The following is an 8,505-nucleotide window of genomic DNA, read 5'->3' on the forward strand; positions in this document are numbered from 1 at the left end:
AAATACTGTGCACGATATTATCTACAGTAATATATGAAGAAAAGAAAAGTAAAGGTAATATAGTGCTACCATGAGAAAGAAAGCATTCAATGAATATGGTTTGAAAATGCAATATATGTTTTGTGGGGATGCCAGGTAAATATAGGGAATACTCGATTAAGTGTGGGGCTGGTAAAGTTCTGTTCAATAAATGCAGGAAACTATTGTAATTTCAGAAAAGGATCCTCAATTTGAGCCCTTTCAAAATACATCCAAGGAATATTTTAGGTAAAATAGTTACAAGAGGAAATTTAAAATGTCACAGGAGACGTAAAGCAAGGTTATGTTCGATCACCGGTTTGACTGCAAACTATTACTCTGAAATTATGATTACTATTGATTAGATTTTTACTATTATTATTCCTATTAATATTGATGAGATTATTCTATCTTCCACAAAATTCACACTGACTAAACTTCAGAGGGTAATCCTGTATCCACTTTATAATATATTCTATGAAGCACTTTGATGCATCTCGATGACGTGGTATGAAATATAAGTTTATTAACATTATTAATGTTCCAAGATTATACTCCATAAAAATTCACCAAGGCATGCAATTCAAGTACTTAACGTATAAATTCATTAATGGCCTTATATTGTTAGCGTTAGAATCAATAAAGAAAATTCTGTAATTTGCAAAGACTCACGTGCAGTTGTGAGCATGAGGAAGCGACATAGCAGTAGCTGGAGAGAACCGTCGACATCCAACTGAATTTAGAAACCACATCATTTCCACACTCTCTGGATATTGAGTGAACTTTTTTTTCTCTTTTGGTGGGATTATTAATATATTTTTGAAAGCATGGTTAATGTGATAAGACCCGGTTAAGACACCCGGCTGGGCATAACATTCCGCAGATTTCCTTTCTCGACACATGTCTGTCTACCAAGTTGTAATTAGAAACATGGTTGTTGGACGATTGTCAGGTGGTTTCCTGGCAGGAATAATTCCTCAAAAAAATTTTTGTTACTTAATCCACAACTATGTATGTGAATTCCTTCCTCACTTGGCTGCCTCATCACCTACAAAATACGCAGTCACTACATTTTACAGTATATTCTGTGAAGCTCTTTCAGACATGTCAACGATAGGATGATTGCAAGCATCACTATTATTATCACTATTATATTTATTTAAGGATCCGGCAGGCTAGGAGCTGGGACTGAAGCTCTCACACTCCGTTGTCCGGCAGTTGGCGCCGTTGGTGTGTGATCAGTCCAGTGCCCAGCACTCTGCTCCAGGAAGGTGTAATGCGGTAAATTAGGAAGCCAAATAAAATCAGCGTACCGATCGTAATGGCAATGGAGACGCCCACGGCCAACACATAACGAGAAAACTCGCTATCCTGGTTACTCTTATCTGCCTGAACCGGCTACGTGTGTGTAGCCTGATACCTGACCCTGGGTCGGGACTTGGGTCTCGCCTATCTCCAGCAAGGTGTCTTTTCCAGTGCTGGTCAGCTCAGCGGCCACGGCGGTCTGTGGTGAAAAGGGGGGCAAGCGGATAGGCAGAAGCTTCCCCCCAGTAAACACACCGGATTTGACACAGTACATGACCTGGCAGGACTGGACGATGTCCGCCAGGTGTGGGCTGAAGCCTCGGGGGCACCTCTTGCTGTAACCGCCCGGAGGTGTTGACACGGAGCTCTGCAACGAGGGTAAGCTTCCCGCTGTGTCCGCCAGAGGATTCCCGTTTTCGCAGCTGACGAAGCCCCCGAAAGGCACCGAGGAATGGAACCCCAGCTCGTAGTCGTTGCTTACGCATACCTTCATGGTGTCGAACAGTGAGAGCGGGTAGAAAGCGGTGGGACAGGAGTGCGAGCGGGTCAGCGGGTTCTCGCTATTGGTGGTGTAGAGGCCCCCGAAGAGAAGACCCGAGGCCTGGGGGACTGTCCCTGGGGCCGCACACCAATAGGCGGTGAAGCGCACTTTCCTGACGTGGTGAACCTTCTTACATTTGTTCTTACAGATGTGGCATTTCCTGTGAGACTCATTCTGATAGTAGCCCTGCTCTCCGATTTGAGAGCTCAGGGTCACGGCATTGTACCGCGGGGGGCAGCTCAGCCCACCGGTGAGCGGGTTTTTCTGTTCCAGGGTTTTGCACAGAGACTGGGGATTGGACCCGGTCACAGCCACGCACGTCTGGTACACCCCTCCGAAAGCGAAGTTCGTGTTCAGGCTCTCACATGAATGATCGTCAACGTTGGCCGGAAAATCGAAGTTGGGGGAGTCCACGTTGACACAACCCGGGTGAGTGTTGACAGTGTAGTACATGTTAATCGCCTTCTCCACGGATTCGGAAATCTTGGCGACGGTGGGCGACGGTAGATCTGGCAGCGTGTGTGGGTTGATTAATACGTGCAGGGGCAGCCCGAATCTGTCGATGGCTATTAAATGGTTCTCAATGGAATCCTGCCACCTCTGCAGGGTCATCCCGGGATAGTAAAGCTCCCCAACATTGCTCTCTATCCGGGAATGGATTTTGTTGGAATCATAATTCTTCATGAATTCATCTGTGACTGTGGAGGAACTCTTTCCTTTCAACATTTTAAAAAAGGAGGCGCCGATCGCGGTGGTGACTGAGGACTTTTTGCCGTCCGACACAAATGAATGTTTAACCTCATCTTCCTGCAGCAAGTTAGCGCCAGCATCCAGTTGCGTGAGCACGTGCGTGCCATAATGTACAATTAGCATTTCAGTTTCATACCTGTAAAATATAGAATATCATGTTAATAATCGTTAAATTTGATATAGCGGCTTATTACATCAGGAAGACGTCTCAAAGTGTGACACTGCATATAATCTAATTTGAAGTGGCGATGTACTTTGTAAGAGAAACTTGTTAGCGCAAACAGTGTGACCAGATTTTTGAGGTGAGAGACTGAACCTGGAAAGTTATCCGGTAATTGCAGATTCAACTGTCACTTACGGACAAGTAAAAAGAGGCATTTGGAGTCCAGAAACTTATCTACTTATGTATTCGCTGGTGTACGAATGGAGAGTGCCCATTACAGGGATAGTGGAGTCCTGTAGCTCAGTGGTTAGAGCACTCGCTTTGCAAGTGAGAGACCTGAGTTCAATTCCAGACAGGGCGAAACCTTGGGCAAGTTTCCTCACTCCACACGCCTAATAATAATCCCTCCAAAATCCAAAAACAATAATAAATTGGTCATTTTCAATCTACGATTGTTTGTGGGACATTGCTGTGCGCAATTGGCTGCCGCGTTCGCCCACAAATATACAGTCAATTCACTTTACAGTCTATTCTGTGAAGCGCTTTGGGACGTCCTCCCGACGTGAAAAGCGCTATATCAAATGCAAGGATTATTATTATTATTATTATTAGCGTTAAGAATGGGGGAGTCGGACCGATTGGATAGAAGCAGCACAAATATAATAGTGTGAATGGCCTCCTCCAGGCTGTAATTTTGCTTTGTTCTGTGATCTTTGCGTTGGGGGAAACAAGGTGATGCATAAATATGCCTGATATTTTAGAGTAATTCATGGATCTCTCTCCTCCATGGGCGGGTTGGTTGCTTCACAAAGTGACATTCCTTACACTGGGACGTCGGAGTCCTGCCAGGCCTCTGCGGCGGTCACTATTCCTGCTCTAAAAGCAAATCGTTTGGGTGTTTTCCAGTTTACTGTTGATGAGAGCACGGTCAAGCTGGCTAATCGCAGGATCCGGATAAATAAATTTGGTAAATAAAGTATACATTTGTGGCATATTAAAGGAGATTTAGCCAGTATCATAAGGAGATACTCGAAAATTAACTCACAGCAAATAATTAAGTCAACACCAGTCTCACTTGGAAGAGGTAATTGATTCCAAGCAGCCTACGTCAGTTCGCGGCGAGGATATCAATTTTTTACTATTCTGGACTCCGAAGACATAGTGGATAGCGTACCTGGAACTCGGATTCAATTCCCAGGAGAGGGAAAATCTGAGTATCGTTTCCTTACTATGCAGTCGCTACCCTTAATATATTCTGCGAAGCGCTTTGTGACGTCTCAAAGTGATAAGACACTAAATGCAACAGATATATTATTATTTTTATGATTACTGGGAGGTTGTTATCTCGCAAGGAGCACTACAGACCTGGCAGCACTGCTACGGTTGTTCTCCATGTGGCTTCCGATCGCCAACAGATGCTGTTTGAACCTCGAATCCAGTTTGAAAGAGACCGAGGCTTTCACTTTGTACACTGAATTCCTGACTTGAATCCGGACCGTGAATGTGCTTTCCTTCACTTGATGAGTCCTGACCCTCTCGATGTCTTTGGAAAACTTACCATTCAGGAATGAGAAAAAGGATACTTCTGCATTCATGGAAGATGCGGTGGAGTTTTTATAGTCCATCCAGTTTTCGATGATCTCCGAATTGATATCCAAATTACTGTGTTTTGGGGGGATCACGAAGATCTCATCTGGGATGAGATAAGCCCCATCCTCGGTAGTTTTGCACTGATGGTACTGATGTCCATCACTCGGCCCATGTCTATGTTCCTAAGATTGTCCCATCCACCGCCGGGAATTACCTCTAGTACCGGGATGGAATGAGTTTGCTTACAGTCGTTCAGTCCATCTCCTGTCGTGGTTGTGACGCTGGCCACCTGTCCACCGACCTCCGGATTGGAAAGGAGAAATAAAACCAGGGCTGCAATTCTCAATATCATGGCTGCTCTGTAAGGGCCTGGTCTTCTCTCAGATGCTTTTCACATAAAGAGTAAACAGAGACAATATTAATCATGTTCTCTCACTTACTGAATACTCGAATCCCCCAACAGCAAGATTTCTCAAGTATTCTTTTACGTTTGCCTTGCTTTTCTATCAAGTTGTTGCTTTGCCTCGTGAGATGGCGCATCCTTGTCTATCTCAGGCAGCCCTTGGATTTACATATATTTGCTCTAAAAAGGATGGAATCTGTTTGAGAGCCACAGGGATCACTGCACCACGTGATGTCCTGTAGCTTAGTGGCTCCAGCGCTTGCTCCTTAATCAAGAGCACCTGGATTATATTCCCAGCAGGGAGAAACGTTGGAAGACATTCCTTACTCTGCCTCTATTCACCTTGCCGTGAGCAGGAACATGGTGGTTAGTGGATTGCCAGATAGCTTCTGCGGGGGTAATAAACCGTCCAAAAAAAATTGCTTAGTCTATCCACGACTGTTTGAGAGACACTTTTGCCCATAATCGACTGCCACGTTTCGCCCAAAATGTATAGTCAATTCGCTTTGCAGTATATGCTGTGAATGTTTTGATGCGTCTCAAAGTTGTGATAAAGCGCCATATAAAATGTTAAGTTTCTTATTAATATTTTCACCTGAAACAGCCTTTTTATAACAGCGGCACATCCACATGTTCCAATTAATGGAACTCATTCTTCATCCCCCACCGTGGTCTCCTCTCGTACCTCATTTGTAAATCATTTTCCTTCCCTTATACTTTGATGCATGACCCAATAAGGCAGACTGTTTCAGTTGTTGCAGTTGTGGATGAATCATTCCATAACCTGGGCCTGGACTGCAACCATTTCACAGCTTTTGCAACGCACAGCATTCCACTTTCATGGAAGTTTGATAACTTGTTTGATTTACTGAAAAAATTACCTGAGCCCAAGTTAGGTTTTCTCGTGTCTCCCTTTTTCATTCTAATTGACATATATTCCTATTATTTGATTTACTGCTGGCCTATTAGTCTATTACATAGATGTGAACTAAATAAATGATCGCTACCGCTTGTTGTCGGGCTACTCTAATAAAATCAACACTGAGCCTCATTATTTCAATTGCCGAACGAAACTTTGTTACGCATTGAGTTTTTGGCAGTTGTTTTACATGACATAACATAAATAATATAACATAACATAACATATAGGAGCAGGAGTAGGTATTTCGGCCCTTCGAGCCTGTCCCACCATTCAATCATGGCTGATCTTCTAATCTGACTCCAGCTAATAACCTAAACCTGCTCCACCTTTCCCCAATTCTGCAATATTGCCCGGCTCTGACACTGTGTCTCGCCACAGGCCCTTACCACGTCCAGACTTGACTGCTAAAATTCCCTGCTTGTCAGCAACCAGACTGCTCCCTTCACAGCCTGCAGATCACCCAGATCTCTGGAACACATGTCGTCTCCGCGTCAGGCTCCGGGACCCAAATTCACCCGGATTCACTGGCTTCCCATCAGTATTTCACTGCATTTGGCCTTCGCCCTACATCTCCCTTCCCCGCTATCCATTGCTCGAGATCACAATCACCAACTTGGCTGCAGATTCTTGACGATCCAGCGAGTTGGGACGTCATCCTGATGTGAAAGGCACCATACACATGTAATGTATTGTTTTTCTTGCTGGTGACGGAGCAGAAAATTTAAGATTCTGTTATTTACATGACACAATGGTATTCATTCCACCTCCACAGAGAACTGGCTGGATTTCGGCATTCTGCTGCCAGCCATGTCATCTGGAAGACATTCAGCTTGAAGGTCAACACAGTTTCCCAAACCACCCACAGTTTCCACCACTCTTTCAGTCTTTCATTTCCACATACGATCAACTCGCCATGTGAAAACAATTCTCCTCACACTCCCTTCTGTTTCTTTTAACAACAATTTTAAATCAGTGCACCCGGATCATCGATCTAGCTGCCACTGGAAATAGTTTCTTCTTGTTCACACTATCGAATTCTCTCGTCATTTTTTAAATTTCTCCTCTTAGCGTTCTCTTCTCCAAGGTGAATAATCCTCTCTTCTCTAGACTCTACTGCTAACTGAATTCCCTCGTTCCTGGTATAATTCTGGTAAATCTGCTTCACAGCCTGGCCAATTCCTTGACATTCTTCGTGAAGTGAGGTGCCCAGAAATGAACTCACTACTGTAGCTGAGGCCTGACCAGCATTTTATTACGTTTCCAAATAACTTCCTGACATTTTTATTCTGTGCCCCGGTTTATAAAGCCTGGTATCTGCACTGTTGTTTTGGATTAATGTTGTTCACAAATTGTCATTCTGAACTGCAAACATACAACGTTTCCGAAAGTTATCCACTATCCGACCGAAACAGATAGAAACAACAAGACCAACCCACTCACCACTCGTCTTAGTTGATGGCGAATATTTTATTTTTCTGTTTCATTCGACGACACTTCTATGTTAATCTCCTACGCGTTCTGAGACATTTACTTCCTGATCACCTTTTATGTCTCAGTTGGAAATCACGTACACCATTTAATGACTGCAACCTTTGGATTCGAGAAAACGTTAACAATTTCCAGTGAGTCAGTAAACCGCGAGTAAGATATCTCCTGGAATTTATGAGTGACTGATTCAGGATTGAGAGGTGTGGTAGTCTCGTCAATCAATAAACTAGCATCGGTTGTATCAGATAAAACTTTAACCTTCACTTTACCTGATAAGACGATTATCGATTTCATGTTGATTATTTTTAAAACAATATATATTTAAATTTTCACGGTTGTTTTTTGTCAGTCTCTTTTCATTAACCAAGTTGATAGTTGAAACAAATTTTAAGCAAAATGCAATAACTTTCCTAGAAAATCAGTGACTGCAAGATCATCATGTAAACAGCAACATAATGGAATAAAACAACAACAAGAACAACATCACAATTATATTACATAACACACTCAGGTTGGGACGATGTCTTTTTCTGGGACACTGATGTGTACAATTGGCTGTCACGTTTCGTACAGAGAATTCAGAGTCAATTCAATCTACACAATATTGTGTACAACTTTGAGACATCTCAACGACGAAATAAGGCGTTACATCAAATGCAAGGTATATTATTGGATTCTTTCTACCGTAATTAGATCCTCGCCATTAGCCAACAATAGTCTGACTACATAGTTGTACAATCAAGAAAGTTTATTCAACAATGTAACAGAAATATACTACCAGACAAGCAGTCTTGTCTGATGACCAGCACTAGGTTCAGCCACCGTTAGTTCTTGGTCTTACCTCTCTTGAGCCTGAGTAACTGAGTGATGTACTTGCAAACTTATGGTGACCTCTGTAAACTACTCCCGCACTGACTATCTCACTCTTGAATCGTCCTGCTCTTCCAACTGTTCTCACCTAGATGTGCGATAGTTATACCCTTTTACAAGTGTCCTTTTCCTGGAGCTCGTCTACCCACTTCGAATACTGTCACGTACTCAGGTTATCCAATCATTTTGCTTAGTACTGTCCTGCAGTATGTGGTTAGATGGAATTTGTGGTTTGGTGGTGTTCTGTCGTTCAGTGGTTAGAGTACTCGCCTTGCAAGTGAGACACCTGGGCTCGATTCCAGGCAGGGTGAAACCCGGGGAAAGTTTCCTTAGTCCATATGTCTTATTATAATCTCTCCAAAATAAACAATAATAAATTGGTCATTTTAAATCCAAGACTGTTTGTGGGACATTGCTGTGCGCAATTGGCTGCTGCGATTCGACAGCAAATAAAC

General features: G+C 43.2%; 1 pseudogene; it reads right to left on the minus strand.

Moving 5' to 3' along the window:
- Positions 1–537: 537 nt before the first annotated feature.
- Positions 538–7,207, minus strand: LOC103191281 (annotated as a pseudogene).
- Positions 7,208–8,505: the final 1,298 nt, after the last annotated feature.

The sequence above is a fragment of the Callorhinchus milii genome, unplaced genomic scaffold, assembly GCF_018977255.1.
Source record: "Callorhinchus milii isolate IMCB2004 unplaced genomic scaffold, IMCB_Cmil_1.0 Scaffold92, whole genome shotgun sequence".
NCBI classification, from domain to species: Eukaryota; Metazoa; Chordata; class Chondrichthyes; order Chimaeriformes; family Callorhinchidae; genus Callorhinchus; species Callorhinchus milii.